This window comes from Lissotriton helveticus, chromosome 4_1 (assembly GCF_964261635.1).
Source record: "Lissotriton helveticus chromosome 4_1, aLisHel1.1, whole genome shotgun sequence".
Lineage (NCBI taxonomy): Eukaryota > Metazoa > Chordata > Amphibia > Caudata > Salamandridae > Lissotriton > Lissotriton helveticus.
In genome coordinates this window covers 1254141509-1254157311 of record NC_136063.1, presented here as the reverse complement: position 1 = coordinate 1254157311, position 15803 = coordinate 1254141509, and the positions used below count along the sequence as shown (strand labels likewise).

Below are 15803 nucleotides of genomic sequence, written 5' to 3'. Positions count from 1 at the left end.
AGCCGGGCCGACGAGGCTGAAATGCCAGAAACCGGTCCCCGGTAGCTTGTCTCCTTTCTGGTGAAGAATTGGCTTGGTAGTTTGGTCTGCCCTGTTCCCATGATGCACTGGGCCAGGGACAGACTAATTTGCATATAGCCAGGTTCTGAGCTGGGATGGGGCAGTGAGCTAAATAACGGTGATGGATCAAGCCCTGATCTTTGGACTGGGTAAGAGTGGTCTGCTTAATTCAGACACTCTGTTCATCACCACCCCCTTTTCTGAATCGTTTTTGGCCACTATAGGTGTGGCAGGGTATACTCAGCATGAGTCCCTTGCTCACTGCTCCATCAGGATTCAAGCAAGCCGAACCGACGAGGCTGAAATGCCAGAAACCGGTCCCCGGTAGCTTGTCTCCTTTCTGGTGAAGAATAGGCTTGGTAGTTTGGTCTGCCCTGTTCCCATGATGCACTGGGCCAGGGACAGACTAATTTGCATATAGCCAGGTTCTGAGCTGGGATGGGGCAGTGAGCTAAATAACGGTGATGGATCAAGCCCTGATCTTTGGACTGGGTAAGAGTGGTCTGCTTAATTCAGACACTCTGTTCATCACCACCCCCTTTTCTGAATCGTTTTTGGCCACTATAGGTGTGGCAGGGTATACTCAGACATGAGTCCCTTGCTCACTGCTCCATCAGGATTCAAGCAAGCCGAACCGACGAGGCTGAAATGCCAGAAACCGGTCCCCGGTAGCCTGTCTCCTTTCTGGTGAAGAATAGGCTTGGTAGTTTGGTCTGCCCTGTTCCCATGATGCACTGGGCCAGGGACAGACTAATTTGCATATAGCCAGGTTCTGAGCTGGGATGGGGCAGTGAGCTAAATAACGGTGATGGATCAAGCCCTGATCATTGGACTGGGTAAGAGTGGTCTGCTTAATTCAGACACTCTGTTCATCACCACCCCCTTTTCTGAATCGTTTTTGGCCACTATAGGTGTGGCAGGGTATACTCAGACATGAGTCCCTTGCTCACTGCTCCATCAGGATTCAAGCAAGCCGGGCCGACGAGGCTGAAATGCCAGAAACCGGTCCCCGGTAGCTTGTCTCCTTTCTGGTGAAGAATTGGTTTGGTAGTTTGGTCTGCCCTTTTCCCATGATGCACTGGGCCAGGGACAGACTAATTTGCATATAGCCAGGTTCTGAGCTGGGATGGGGCAGTGAGCTAAATAACGGTGATGGAGCAAGCCCTGATCTTTGGACTGGGTAAGAGTGGTCTGCTTAATTCAGACACTCTGTTCATCACCACCCCCTTTTCTGAATCGTTTTTGGCCACTATAGGTGTGGCAGGGTATACTCAGACATGAGTCCCTTGCTCACTGCTCCATCAGGATTCAAGCAAGCCGGGCCGACGAGGCTGAAATGCCAGAAACCGGTCCCCGGTAGCTTGTCTCCTTTCTGGTGAAGAATTGGCTTGGTAGTTTGGTCTGCCCTGTTCCCATGATGCACTGGGCCAGGGACAGACTAATTTGCATATAGCCAGGTTCTGAGCTGGGATGGGGCAGTGAGCTAAATAACGGTGATGGATCAAGCCCTGATCTTTGGACTGGGTAAGAGTGGTCTGCTTAATTCAGACACTCTGTTCATCACCACCCCCTTTTCTGAATCGTTTTTGGCCACTATAGGTGTGGCAGGGTATACTCAGACATGAGTCCCTTGCTCACTGCTCCATCAGGATTCAAGCAAGCCGGGCCGACGAGGCTGAAATGCCAGAAACCGGTCCCCGGTAGCTTGTCTCCTTTCTGGTGAAGAATTGGCTTGGTAGTTTGGTCTGCCCTGTTCCCATGATGCACTGGGCCAGGGACAGACTAATTTGCATATAGCCAGGTTCTGAGCTGGGATGGGGCAGTGAGCTAAATAACGGTGATGGATCAAGCCCTGATCTTTGGACTGGGTAAGAGTGGTCTGCTTAATTCAGACACTCTGTTCATCACCACCCCCTTTTCTGAATCGTTTTTGGCCACTATAGGTGTGGCAGGGTATACTCAGACATGAGTCCCTTGCTCACTGCTCCATCAGGATTCAAGCAAGCCGGGCCGACGAGGCTGAAATGCCAGAAACCGGTCCCCGGTAGCTTGTCTCCTTTCTGGTGAAGAATTGGCTTGGTAGTTTGGTCTGCCCTGTTCCCATGATGCACTGGGCCAGGGACAGACTAATTTGCATATAGCCAGGTTCTGAGCTGGGATGGGGCAGTGAGCTAAATAACGGTGATGGATCAAGCCCTGATCTTTGGACTGGGTAAGAGTGGTCTGCTTAATTCAGACACTCTATTCATCACCACCCCCTTTTCTGAATCGTTTTTGGCCACTATAGGTGTGGCAGGGTATACTCAGACATGAGTCCCTTGCTCACTGCTCCATCAGGATTCAAGCAAGCCGGGCCGACGAGGCTGAAATGCCAGAAACCGGTCCCCGGTAGCTTGTCTCCTTTCTGGTGAAGAATTGGCTTGGTAGTTTGGTCTGCCCTGTTCCCATGATGCACTGGGCCAGGGACAGACTAATTTGCATATAGCCAGGTTCTGAGCTGGGATGGGGCAGTGAGCTAAATAACGGTGATGGATCAAGCCCTGATCTTTGGACTGGGTAAGAGTGGTCTGCTTAATTCAGACACTCTGTTCATCACCACCCCCTTTTCTGAATCGTTTTTGGCCACTATAGGTGTGGCAGGGTATACTCAGACATGAGTCCCTTGCTCACTGCTCCATCAGGATTCAAGCAAGCCGGGCCGACGAGGCTGAAATGCCAGAAACCGGTCCCCGGTAGCTTGTCTCCTTTCTGGTGAAGAATTGGCTTGGTAGTTTGGTCTGCCCTGTTCCCATGATGCACTGGGCCAGGGACAGACTAATTTGCATATAGCCAGGTTCTGAGCTGGGATGGGGCAGTGAGCTAAATAACGGTGATGGATCAAGCCCTGATCTTTGGACTGGGTAAGAGTGGTCTGCTTAATTCAGACACTCTGTTCATCACCACCCCCTTTTCTGAATCGTTTTTGGCCACTATAGGTGTGGCAGGGTATACTCAGACATGAGTCCCTTGCTCACTGCTCCATCAGGATTCAAGCAAGCCGGGCCGACGAGGCTGAAATGCCAGAAACCGGTCCCCGGTAGCTTGTCTCCTTTCTGGTGAAGAATTGGCTTGGTAGTTTGGTCTGCCCTGTTCCCATGATGCACTGGGCCAGGGACAGACTAATTTGCATATAGCCAGGTTCTGAGCTGGGATGGGGCAGTGAGCTAAATAACGGTGATGGATCAAGCCCTGATCTTTGGACTGGGTAAGAGTGGTCTGCTTAATTCAGACACTCTGTTCATCACCACCCCCTTTTCTGAATCGTTTTTGGCCACTATAGGTGTGGCAGGGTATACTCAGACATGAGTCCCTTGCTCACTGCTCCATCAGGATTCAAGCAAGCCGGGCCGACGAGGCTGAAATGCCAGAAACCGGTCCCCGGTAGCTTGTCTCCTTTCTGGTGAAGAATTGGCTTGGTAGTTTGGTCTGCCCTGTTCCCATGATGCACTGGGCCAGGGACAGACTAATTTGCATATAGCCAGGTTCTGAGCTGGGATGGGGCAGTGAGCTAAATAACGGTGATGGATCAAGCCCTGATCTTTGGACTGGGTAAGAGTGGTCTGCTTAATTCAGACACTCTGTTCATCACCACCCCCTTTTCTGAATCGTTTTTGGCCACTATAGGTGTGGCAGGGTATACTCAGACATGAGTCCCTTGCTCACTGCTCCATCAGGATTCAAGCAAGCCGGGCCGACGAGGCTGAAATGCCAGAAACCGGTCCCCGGTAGCTTGTCTCCTTTCTGGTGAAGAATTGGCTTGGTAGTTTGGTCTGCCCTGTTCCCATGATGCACTGGGCCAGGGACAGACTAATTTGCATATAGCCAGGTTCTGAGCTGGGATGGGGCAGTGAGCTAAATAACGGTGATGGATCAAGCCCTGATCTTTGGACTGGGTAAGAGTGGTCTGCTTAATTCAGACACTCTGTTCATCACCACCCCCTTTTCTGAATCGTTTTTGGCCACTATAGGTGTGGCAGGGTATACTCAGACATGAGTCCCTTGCTCACTGCTCCATCAGGATTCAAGCAAGCCGGGCCAACGAGGCTGAAATGCCAGAAACCGGTCCCCGGTAGCTTGTCTCCTTTCTGGTGAAGAATTGGCTTGGTAGTTTGGTCTACCCTGTTCCCATGATGCACTGGGCCAGGGAGAGACTAATTTGCATATAGCCAGGTTCTGAGCTGGGATGGGGCAGTGAGCTAAATAACGGTGATGGATCAAGCCCTGATCTTTGGACTGGGTAAGAGTGGTCTGCTTAATTCAGACACTCTGTTCATCACCACCCCCTTTTCTGAATCGTTTTTGGCCACTATAGGTGTGGCAGGGTATACTCAGACATGAGTCCCTTGCTCACTGCTCCATCAGGATTCAAGCAAGCCGGGCCGACGAGGCTGAAATGCCAGAAACCGGTCCCCGGTAGCTTGACTCCTTTCTGGTGAAGAATTGGCTTGGTAGTTTGGTCTGCCCTGTTCCCATGATGCACTGGGCCAGGGACAGACTAATTTGCATATAGCCAGGTTCTGAGCTGGGATGGGGCAGTGAGCTAAATAACGGTGATGGATCAAGCCCTGATCTTTGGACTGGGTAAGAGTGGTCTGCTTAATTCAGACACTCTGTTCATCACCACCCCCTTTTCTGAATCGTTTTTGGCCACTATAGGTGTGGCAGGGTATACTCAGACATGAGTCCCTTGCTCACTGCTCCATCAGGATTCAAGCAAGCCGGGCCGACGAGGCTGAAATGCCAGAAACCGGTCCCCGGTAGCTTGTCCCCTTTCTGGTGAAGAATTGGCTTGGTAGTTTGGTCTGCCCTGTTCCCATGATGCACTGGGCCAGGGACAGACTAATTTGCATATAGTCAGGTTCTGAGCTGGGATGGGGCAGTGAGCTAAATAACGGTGATGGATCAAGCCCTGATCTTTGGACTGGGTAAGAGTGGTCTGCTTAATTCAGACACTCTGTTCATCACCACCCCCTTTTCTTAATCGTTTTTGGCCACTATAGGTGTGGCAGGGTATACTCAGACATGAGTCCCTTGCTCACTGCTCCATCAGGATTCAAGCAAGCCGGGCCGACGAGGCTGAAATGCCAGAAACCGGTCCCCGGTAGCTTGTCTCCTTTCTGGTGAAGAATTGGCTTGGTAGTTTGGTCTGCCCTGTTCCATGATGCACTGGGCCAGGGACAGACTAATTTGCATATAGCCAGGTTCTGAGCTGGGATGGGGCAGTGAGCTAAATAACGGTGATGGATCAAGCCCTGATCTTTGGACTGGGTAAGAATGGTCTGCTTAATTCAGACACTCTGTTCATCACCACCCCCTTTTCTGAATCGTTTTCGGCCACTATAGGTGTGGCAGGGTATACTCAGACATGAGTCCCTTGCTCACTGCTCCATCAGGATTCAAGCAAGCCGGGCCGACGAGGCTGAAATGCCAGAAACCGGTCCCCGGTAGCTTGTCTCCTTTCTGGTGAAGAATTGGCTTGGTAGTTTGGTCTGCCCTGTTCCCATGATGCACTGGGCCAGGGACAGACTAATTTGCATATAGCCAGGTTCTGAGCTGGGATGGGGCAGTGAGCTAAATAACGGTGATGGATCAAGCCCTGATCTTTGGACTGGGTAAGAGTGGTCTGCTTAATTCAGACACTCTGTTCATCACCACCCCCTTTTCTGAATCGTTTTTGGCCACTATGGGTGTGGCAGGGTATACTCAGACATGAGTCCCTTGCTCACTGCTCCATCAGGATTCAAGCAAGCCGGGCCGACGAGGCTGAAATGCCAGAAACCGGTCCCCGGTAGCTTGTCTCCTTTCTGGTGAAGAATTGGCTTGGTAGTTTGGTCTGCCCTGTTCCCATGATGCACTGGGCCAGGGACAGACTAATTTGCATATAGCCAGGTTCTGAGCTGGGATGGGGCAGTGAGCTAAATTACGGTGATGGATCAAGCCCTGATCTTTGGACTGGGTAAGAGTGGTCTGCTTAATTCAGACACTCTGTTCATCACCACCCCCTTTTCTGAATCGTTTTTGGCCACTATAGGTGTGGCAGGGTATACTCAGACATGAGTCCCTTGCTCACTGCTCCATCAGGATTCAAGCAAGCCGGGCCGACGAGGCTGAAATGCCAGAAACCGGTCCCCGGTAGCTTGTCTCCTTTCTGGTGAAGAATTGGCTTGGTAGTTTGGTCTGCCCTGTTCCCATGATGCACTGGGCCAGGGACAGACTAATTTGCATATAGCCAGGTTCTGAGCTGGGATGGGGCAGTGAGCTAAATTATGGTGATGGATCAAGCCCTGATCTTTGGACTGGGTAAGAGTGGTCTGCTTAATTCAGACACTCTGTTCATCACCACCCCCTTTTCTGAATCGTTTTTGGCCACTATAGGTGTGGCAGGGTATACTCAGACATGAGTCCCTTGCTCACTGCTCCATCAGGATTCAAGCAAGCCGGGCCGACGAGGCTGAAATGCCAGAAACCGGTCCCCGGTAGCTTGTCTCCTTTCTGGTGAAGAATTGGCTTGGTAGTTTGGTCTGCCCTGTTCCCATGATGCACTGGGCCAGGGACAGACTAATTTGCATATAGCCAGGTTCTGAGCTGGGATGGGGCAGTGAGCTAAATAACGGTGATGGATCAAGCCCTGATCTTTGGACTGGGTAAGAGTGGTCTGCTTAATTCAGACACTCTGTTCATCACCACCCCCTTTTCTGAATCGTTTTTGGCCACTATAGGTGTGGCAGGGTATACTCAGACATGAGTCCCTTGCTCACTGCTCCATCAGGATTCAAGCAAGCCGGGCCGACGAGGCTGAAATGCCAGAAACCGGTCCCCGGTAGCTTGTCTCCTTTCTGGTGAAGAATTGGCTTGGTAGTTTGGTCTGCCCTGTTCCCATGATGCACTGGGCCAGGGAGAGACTAATTTGCATATAGCCAGGTTCTGAGCTGGGATGGGGCAGTGAGCTAAATAACGGTGATGGATCAAGCCCTGATCTTTGGACTGGGTAAGAGTGGTCTGCTTAATTCAGACACTCTGTTCATCACCACCCCCTTTTCTGAATCGTTTTTGGCCACTATAGGTGTGGCAGGGTATACTCAGACATGAGTCCCTTGCTCACTGCTCCATCAGGATTCAAGCAAGCCGGGCCGACGAGGCTGAAATGCCAGAAATCGGTCCCCGGTAGCTTGACTCCTTTCTGGTGAAGAATTGGCTTGGTAGTTTGGTCTGCCCTGTTCCCATGATGCACTGGGCCAGGGACAGACTAATTTGCATATAGCCAGGTTCTGAGCTGGGATGGGGCAGTGAGCTAAATAACGGTGATGGATCAAGCCCTGATCTTTGGACTGGGTAAGAGTGGTCTGCTTAATTCAGACACTCTGTTCATCACCACCCCCTTTTCTGAATCGTTTTTGGCCACTATAGGTGTGGCAGGGTATACTCAGACATGAGTCCCTTGCTCACTGCTCCATCAGGATTCAAGCAAGCCGGGCCGACGAGGCTGAAATGCCAGAAACCGGTCCCCGGTAGCTTGTCCCCTTTCTGGTGAAGAATTGGCTTGGTAGTTTGGTCTGCCCTGTTCCCATGATGCACTGGGCCAGGGACAGACTAATTTGCATATAGTCAGGTTCTGAGCTGGGATGGGGCAGTGAGCTAAATAACGGTGATGGATCAAGCCCTGATCTTTGGACTGGGTAAGAGTGGTCTGCTTAATTCAGACACTCTGTTCATCACCACCCCCTTTTCTTAATCGTTTTTGGCCACTATAGGTGTGGCAGGGTATACTCAGACATGAGTCCCTTGCTCACTGCTCCATCAGGATTCAAGCAAGCCGGGCCGACGAGGCTGAAATGCCAGAAACCGGTCCCCGGTAGCTTGTCTCCTTTCTGGTGAAGAATTGGCTTGGTAGTTTGGTCTGCCCTGTTCCCATGATGCACTGGGCCAGGGACAGACTAATTTGCATATAGCCAGGTTCTGAGCTGGGATGGGGCAGTGAGCTAAATAACGGTGATGGATCAAGCCCTGATCTTTGGACTGGGTAAGAATGGTCTGCTTAATTCAGACACTCTGTTCATCACCACCCCCTTTTCTGAATCGTTTTTGGCCACTATAGGTGTGGCAGGGTATACTCAGACATGAGTCCCTTGCTCACTGCTCCATCAGGATTCAAGCAAGCCGGGCCGACGAGGCTGAAATGCCAGAAACCAGTCCCCGGTAGCTTGTCTCCTTTCTGGTGAAGAATTGGCTTGGTAGTTTGGTCTGCCCTGTTCCCATGATGCACTGGGCCAGGGACAGACTAATTTGCATATAGCCAGGTTCTGAGCTGGGATGGGGCAGTGAGCTAAATAACGGTGATGGATCAAGCCCTGATCTTTGGACTGGGTAAGAGTGGTCTGCTTAATTCAGACACTCTGTTCATCACCACCCCCTTTTCTGAATCGTTTTTGGCCACTATGGGTGTGGCAGGGTATTCTCAGACATGAGTCCCTTGCTCACTGCTCCATCAGGATTCAAGCAAGCCGGGCCGACGAGGCTGAAATGCCAGAAACCGGTCCCCGGTAGCTTGTTTCCTTTCTGGTGAAGAATTGGCTTGGTAGTTTGGTCTGCCCTGTTCCCATGATGCACTGGGCCAGGGACAGACTAATTTGCATATAGCCAGGTTCTGAGCTGGGATGGGGCAGTGAGCTAAATTACGGTGATGGATCAAGCCCTGATCTTTGGACTGGGTAAGAGTGGTCTGCTTAATTCAGACACTCTGTTCATCACCACCCCCTTTTCTGAATCGTTTTTGGCCACTATAGGTGTGGCAGGGTATACTCAGACATGAGTCCCTTGCTCACTGCTCCATCAGGATTCAAGCAAGCCGGGCCGACGAGGCTGAAATGCCAGAAACCGGTCCCCGGTAGCTTGTCTCCTTTCTGGTGAAGAATTGGCTTGGTAGTTTGGTCTGCCCTGTTCCCATGATGCACTGGGCCAGGGACAGACTAATTTGCATATAGCCAGGTTCTGAGCTGGGATGGGGCAGTGAGCTAAATTACGGTGATGGATCAAGCCCTGATCTTTGGACTGGGTAAGAGTGGTCTGCTTAATTCAGACACTCTGTTCATCACCACCCCCTTTTCTGAATCGTTTTTGGCCACTATAGGTGTGGCAGGGTATACTCAGACATGAGTCCCTTGCTCACTGCTCCATCAGGATTCAAGCAAGCCGGGCCGACGAGGCTGAAATGCCAGAAACCGGTCCCCGGTAGCTTGTCTCCTTTCTGGTGAAGAATTGGCTTGGTAGTTTGGTCTGCCCTGTTCCCATGATGCACTGGGCCAGGGACAGACTAATTTGCATATAGCCAGGTTCTGAGCTGGGATGGGGCAGTGAGCTAAATAACGGTGATGGATCAAGCCCTGATCTTTGGACTGGGTAAGAGTGGTCTGCTTAATTCAGACACTCTGTTCATCACCACCCCCTTTTCTGAATCGTTTTTGGCCACTATAGGTGTGGCAGGGTATACTCAGACATGAGTCCCTTGCTCACTGCTCCATCAGGATTCAAGCAAGCCGGGCCGACGAGGCTGAAATGCCAGAAACCGGTCCCCGGTAGCTTGTCTCCTTTCTGGTGAAGAATTGGCTTGGTAGTTTGGTCTGCCCTGTTCCCATGATGCACTGGGCCAGGGACAGACTAATTTGCATATAGCCAGGTTCTGAGCTGGGATGGGGCAGTGAGCTAAATAACGGTGATGGATCAAGCCCTGATCTTTGGACTGGGTAAGAGTGGTCTGCTTAATTCAGACACTCTGTTCATCACCACCCCCTTTTCTGAATCGTTTTTGGCCACTATAGGTGTGGCAGGGTATACTCAGACATGAGTCCCTTGCTCACTGCTCCATCAGGATTCAAGCAAGCCGGGCCGACGAGGCTGAAATGCCAGAAACCGGTCCCCGGTAGCTTGTCTCCTTTCTGGTGAAGAATTGGCTTGGTAGTTTGGTCTGCCCTGTTCCCATGATGCACTGGGCCAGGGACAGACTAATTTGCATATAGCCAGGTTCTGAGCTGGGATGGGGCAGTGAGCTAAATAACGGTGATGGATCAAGCCCTGATCTTTGGACTGGGTAAGAGTGGTCTGCTTAATTCAGACACTCTGTTCCTCACCACCCCCTTTTCTGAATCGTACTACTTATTATTGGCCACATGGTGTGGTTTTACCAGGTCAATTGATACAAACCGGTTCTCCTTTCTTCCAGCAAGGGGCGGCAGTAACACTGTTCTTGATCCGTGGATTGCTAAGACAGGTACTGGTTTTCTGTATGAAGGCCCAAATTCCTTCTTATCCGCTATTTTCTCTCTGACTAGACCCCAATCTTAGGAATCGAGACAGGTATTGCTGGGACAAGTGTTTTTTCTTCATTGGTCGTTGGCTTCTGTAATGTGTTGCTTAGACTTCTTCTTGTTTCATTTAAGTCCTGCAAAACAGCCAAACGGTCTTTGATATCATAGGGTTTTTGTTCTACCACTGAAGTATGATGATCGAGGTCTTCGACAATCATTCTAGTACCAAAAAGGATTTCATATGGAGTGATTCCACCCAGAGAATATCTTGGCAGATTATTTAGACTATGTTGGACACTTATTAGATGTTTGACCCACCCGTCACCCGAGCCTAATACCCTCGCTGTTATAGATTGCTTTTCGTCCCGGTTTTTTCTTTCCACTACCGAATTTCCCTCAGAATGGAATTAACTTGAGTACCGCAATGCAACGCCCAAGCTGGCCATGGCCTCCTTGTAAGTTCGAGAGCTAAACGCAGGACCCTGGTCAGAATGTAGTGTGCCGATAAAGACTCGCAAATCTTTTATAACAGTTAGGGCGTCAGCCAAGCGCTGAGGCCACATCCAAATGAATCTTGAGCATGAATCCACTGCGACCATGATATATTTATAGTTGCCATCCCTTTGTAAGGGACAGCAGTGGTCCAGGTAAACACATGCCAATGGTTTATCTGAAATTAGAAGGGGCGAATGCGCCGGGCGTTTCACTGTTGAAACTTTCATTTTCTGGCAAATATCACATTCCAAAACATAGTTTCGGGTCTATTTTTGTTTTTGAATGGGTGATTGCAGCTACGGAAGCCGTTTGCACAGCTGCCTTCGCGGCTTCATCGTCCAATGAATTCCCGTGAACGCCATCACGCTGATGACTCAGTGTATGGATCACGTGAGTCTTTTGTAGTTCTTTCTGTAATAGAACTACTTGTTCCCAAAGCATCTTATGCTTGATTGTGCCACCTTTCACATCTATGAAACCGTTTTGAACCCAGGTCTGCAAGTATTCATTATAAGATTGGACGCAGTAATACGAATCGCACACTATGAGTGTGGGGAATTTGCAATCCGTATTTTTCAAGCGCCATTTTGAATGCTTGTAGCTCAGCTCGCTGAGTTGTACCATCTCCTAAAGATTGAGTTTTTGTGACCATAGGTCGGAATTTACCATCGCACCACCGAACTTTAACAATCGCACACGCAGCACTATAAGCTTGTTTACCCCCAATTGCGGGCTGTGCTGATCTATCTGTATAAATTATGCATCCGTAATGTTCTAGAGGCAGAATCTCAGTGGACAGAGGACATTCTTGTTCGTATTGTAGAAATTCTCGAGTTTTCAAGTAGGGGTCAAAAACGTGTTCAACGTCTGTTGCAGCAACAGAATTATCCCATTGTATCCATCTTGGATGTAAAGCTTTTGCATTCGGAATGCTTGCTTTTGTCACTGCCTCTAAGGCAGGTACAGGAGTAACGACCTTTATGCGTTTTCCCTGTGCAAGGGCTCTCTCTTTTGCTACTGCAATTTGAACCGCTGTCAGAATTTTTTCTGTTGTGAATTTAATTTCAGCTTGTGTGTACAAGTGTGATTTATAAGCTATTGGTACGTTTTCACCTTCATTAAAGGTTAGGTAAGTGAATCCGCATCTCCCTGGAATGATTCGGATTACAAGGTTGCGTTTGTTTACGCGTGTCTGTAAATGGGTTGTTGCTAACATGTCTGTTTGCACTGAACGCAAAATTTCTGTGTGTTTTTGAGTCCAATTAGTTGATTTGAAATCAGGTTTGATTAATTCGCAGAGGTTTAACCCTTTCTGCGTAGTTCAGTATGTATGTTCTTCTGAAATTCAGGAAGCCTAGAATTGACTGTAAGTTTTTCAGCGTTTTTGGAGGTTGGAGCAGCGCACATTTTTCTAAAAAGTTTGCTGCCAGGCTTTTGCCTTCACTTGAAGGTTCGTATCCTAAGAATAGGACGTTAAGATGGGCAATTCTTGATTTTTTAAAGTTGAATTTGTACCCTTCAGAGGCGAATCCAAGTATTATGGTGTTCACCCTGTTCAAGTGCCTGTCCAAGTCATCATCTGTAAAATAGATGTCATCGACATAAGATAATGCCTCATCATCATACGTTTGTGGTAACTCTGTTCCTCTGGCTGAAAATAACCCTGGACTATTCTTGAATCCCTGGGGGAGACAACAGAAGTTACGCTGTGTCCCCATAATTGAGAAAGCGGTCAAGTACCTGTTTTCTGGTGCAATGTTTTGACGGAAGAAACCGTTAGAAATATCTATTGTGGTTTTATATTTTTTGCGCACAATGTTATTCATCAGTGCTGCACTGTGTGCACTTTGGACTGCAAAGTCTATAGTCCAAAACTAGACGATATGTATTGTCTGGTTTGGAGACAGGAAACAAAGGATTGTTCATGGACGAGGTGCATGTTTTAATCACCCCTTGGTATTCAAGTTGATCTAAGATCTCCCTGGCCTGTTTTTTAGCTTCTTGCTTAACTGGATACTGCCTCTGAGCAGTCGGTTGATTTTTTAACTGGATCTTATGGTGAGGAGAGTCCTCATCCCATCCCACATGATTTTTATATAATGCTGAAGCCTGGGCCACAGCCCATTTTCTGGCATAGGTATATTTTTTATGAATAGGAATATGATTTAAGAAGGCTGGCATAATGATCTCTTCACCATGTGGGCACTCCCTCACAAATTCAGGTGGCCAGCCTTTTTCAGCCAGAAGAATGTCATAACCTTTATAGAGTTTTTCCCAAAAGAGTGTTCTTATTTTTCTAGTTATGTCCCCCTCTATCCGGAGTGTTACTTCATATAACTTATGGGGTACACTAACCCTGGTATCGGCAGTTTCAATTTGAATGTATTCTTTCAGGTCCACTGTCTCCAGATGATCCTTCAGGATCTTGCGAGCTATGGTAACTTCTGCTGCGCTGTCCAGCATTGTCTGGGCCCACTCCCCATTCTTGAGTTGTGTCCTCAAGATCCTCGGCATGTCTGATCTTTAGATTTGCTACCTTCTTCTTGGTGAATTGAGTTTTCTTATTTTTTGGAACGTGTTGATCGTCTTTGGACTTCACACGTTCTTCCTTGTGTTCTGATCGTCCTCTTCTTTCCGATTTCTGTGAGGAAGTCTGAAAGGTACGAGAGGAACGTGTAGCAGTATCTTGATATCTATCAGGTTTTCTCAAATTATCCCTGTTTCTCAGGTTATACCTCTTTTCAGAGGGCTCCTTTTGAGGAGACCTACCTCTAGATTGTGAATGATTCTCTTTAGGAAGTGTCTGTTTAGTATTTTCCCACTTCTTTTTAGGAGCAGTGAGTGTGTTTTAAAAAAAAACTTTTTCAGGATTTTCTGTTAGTTCGGGCTTTACTGGTTTCCCACCCAAACTATCTCTACCTAGTTCCTCATAGGATTTTTCTATTATTCTGGCCAGTTCATATGGTTGTTCAGTTACATCAAGTTCTTTTAGTTTTTGGCGGATCGCCACGGATGCTGCTTCACCTTTAATATTAGCTAATATTATAGCTAAGCTTTGAAATCCTTCAGTAACTTCATACCGAGATTTAAAGCAGGCTCTTCCCCGTACTCATTTTGAATCTGTTTCAGGACGTCTGGTATTACCGCCATGGACAGAACACCATGTGTTTTTGAGTAGATTGCAGCAAAGACTGTACCCGACGTGTCACAGTCCTCCAGGTGTGGTGCGATCCCCATTGGTAAACAGATTGTAAGAATCCTGTGTTTCTCATGAGGTGTACTGTCGGGAAATACTGCCTCGAATTAAGTAATTTTTTGAGCTAACCAGAATGGAATTTGTTCCCTTTTTGTGGGTAATTTACCAATGACTGATTGTATAGTCTGTGGTGTAATTTTGTTTGTGTTCCCCTGATGTGGGGTGTGCTGTGGAATTCTTATAGCAGGTTGGACTGTTAGAGTCCGCATGACATATTGAACCAACTGTCTATGTATTTTAATTAACTGTTTTAGCTGAGCTAACAGTTCTACATCTGTCATTCTTTCAATGTCAGGATGTGGTGTATAGTTGGCTAGTACCGGCCATGTTGCTCCTGGTCTACCTAGTGGACCGAGCCTGGTAATGTGATTTTGTTGTAGGGCGCCTTTAAACCAGAGCTGATGCTCTTGGTAAGTTGGTGGAATTTCAATGTCCTCGAAAGGAACATATTCCGCTGGCTGTTCCTCTATCTTGTAGAAGTGGAACACATGTGTTCTTGAATTTGGTTCAGGGAAGATAATCCATTAATAGAATACCTCTGTCTGCCGATATTCGTGTGCCTCTATGACAAATATAACCCTACCACCTCTCGATGATCGGACATTTTGTATAATCTTTATAGCGATGGTTTTCCGTACGTTTTCCATGATGATTATAGCATCCGCATCGGTTTCTTGGAAACCTGTAAGGTTTAAACCCGGTTGGTTTGCATTTACTGCATCTCCACCGTTTTCTTCGTCACATTTTGTTGACGGAAAGTTTTCAGAGCAAGTTTCAAGGAAACAAAGATAAGGTGCACAATATTTTGGAACACTGTATCCTTCAACGTTGAACAAACCAAAAACTAATACCTAGGATTTTCGTCCAACTCAGTTATGGCGGATATTTTATCCTTTAACCCACTCCAGACGTCTATTGGAGTATTTTATGGGAAAAAGGGGTCTCTGTGAAAAGCACGAGTGAGTTACTCTAGTATCTAGCGTTAAATTATTGCCTTACCAAACGTTGGGTGCCATGTAGTGTAGTTCCTATATTCCCAATAGGCTCTGCTCATTGGAATATTATATCCTATAGATGTGACGTAGGACTTATGTCTACTAGGTCTCTATCGAACTATATTTAACTTAATTGTGAGTGCCAGCTAGCTCAGAGGTCACTAGAAACTTTCTCGAATTCACAAGAAGGGATTAGTTTCTGACAACAGCATAAACATGACAACTTTGTTTTCCCAAGATAAAACGTATCTTCAGAGTCATGGAAACAATAGATAGATATTTCACTCAGTCATTCGTGCATGCTTAGTTTCATCAGACATGCAGAGAAATAGAGACGGGCATTTTCAATAAAAGTATTTACTGAACAGTATTCTTTCTCATGCAGAACAAATGAACTGCTACAATCCTAATACTGGTTGTAAAGTATAACGCGTACAGCAAGAAGAGTATTATAAATAAGGCTCCCGGTTTTCCGTTTAAACAGATTTTTACATATAAATACAGACAGAAAACGTTTTGGTTTTTGTCTGTATTTATATATAAAAACGGGAAAATACTTACAAAGCAAATGTTCCTCCTGCCTCTGTGCTCCTCTGTAAAATCCGAGTCAGAGGTGCACAGGGGCGGCCAAAAGAAATGGGAACTGCTGCCCCGAAA

The 15803-nt window shown here is 47.8% G+C and overlaps 1 protein-coding gene across 10 annotated transcripts in view; it reads right to left on the bottom strand.

The window, feature by feature from the left end:
* C4_1H18orf63 (chromosome 4_1 C18orf63 homolog) overlaps nucleotides 1-15803 on the bottom strand; it is a 1754940-nt gene that overhangs the window by 900814 nt on the left and 838323 nt on the right. The window lies entirely within an intron of this gene.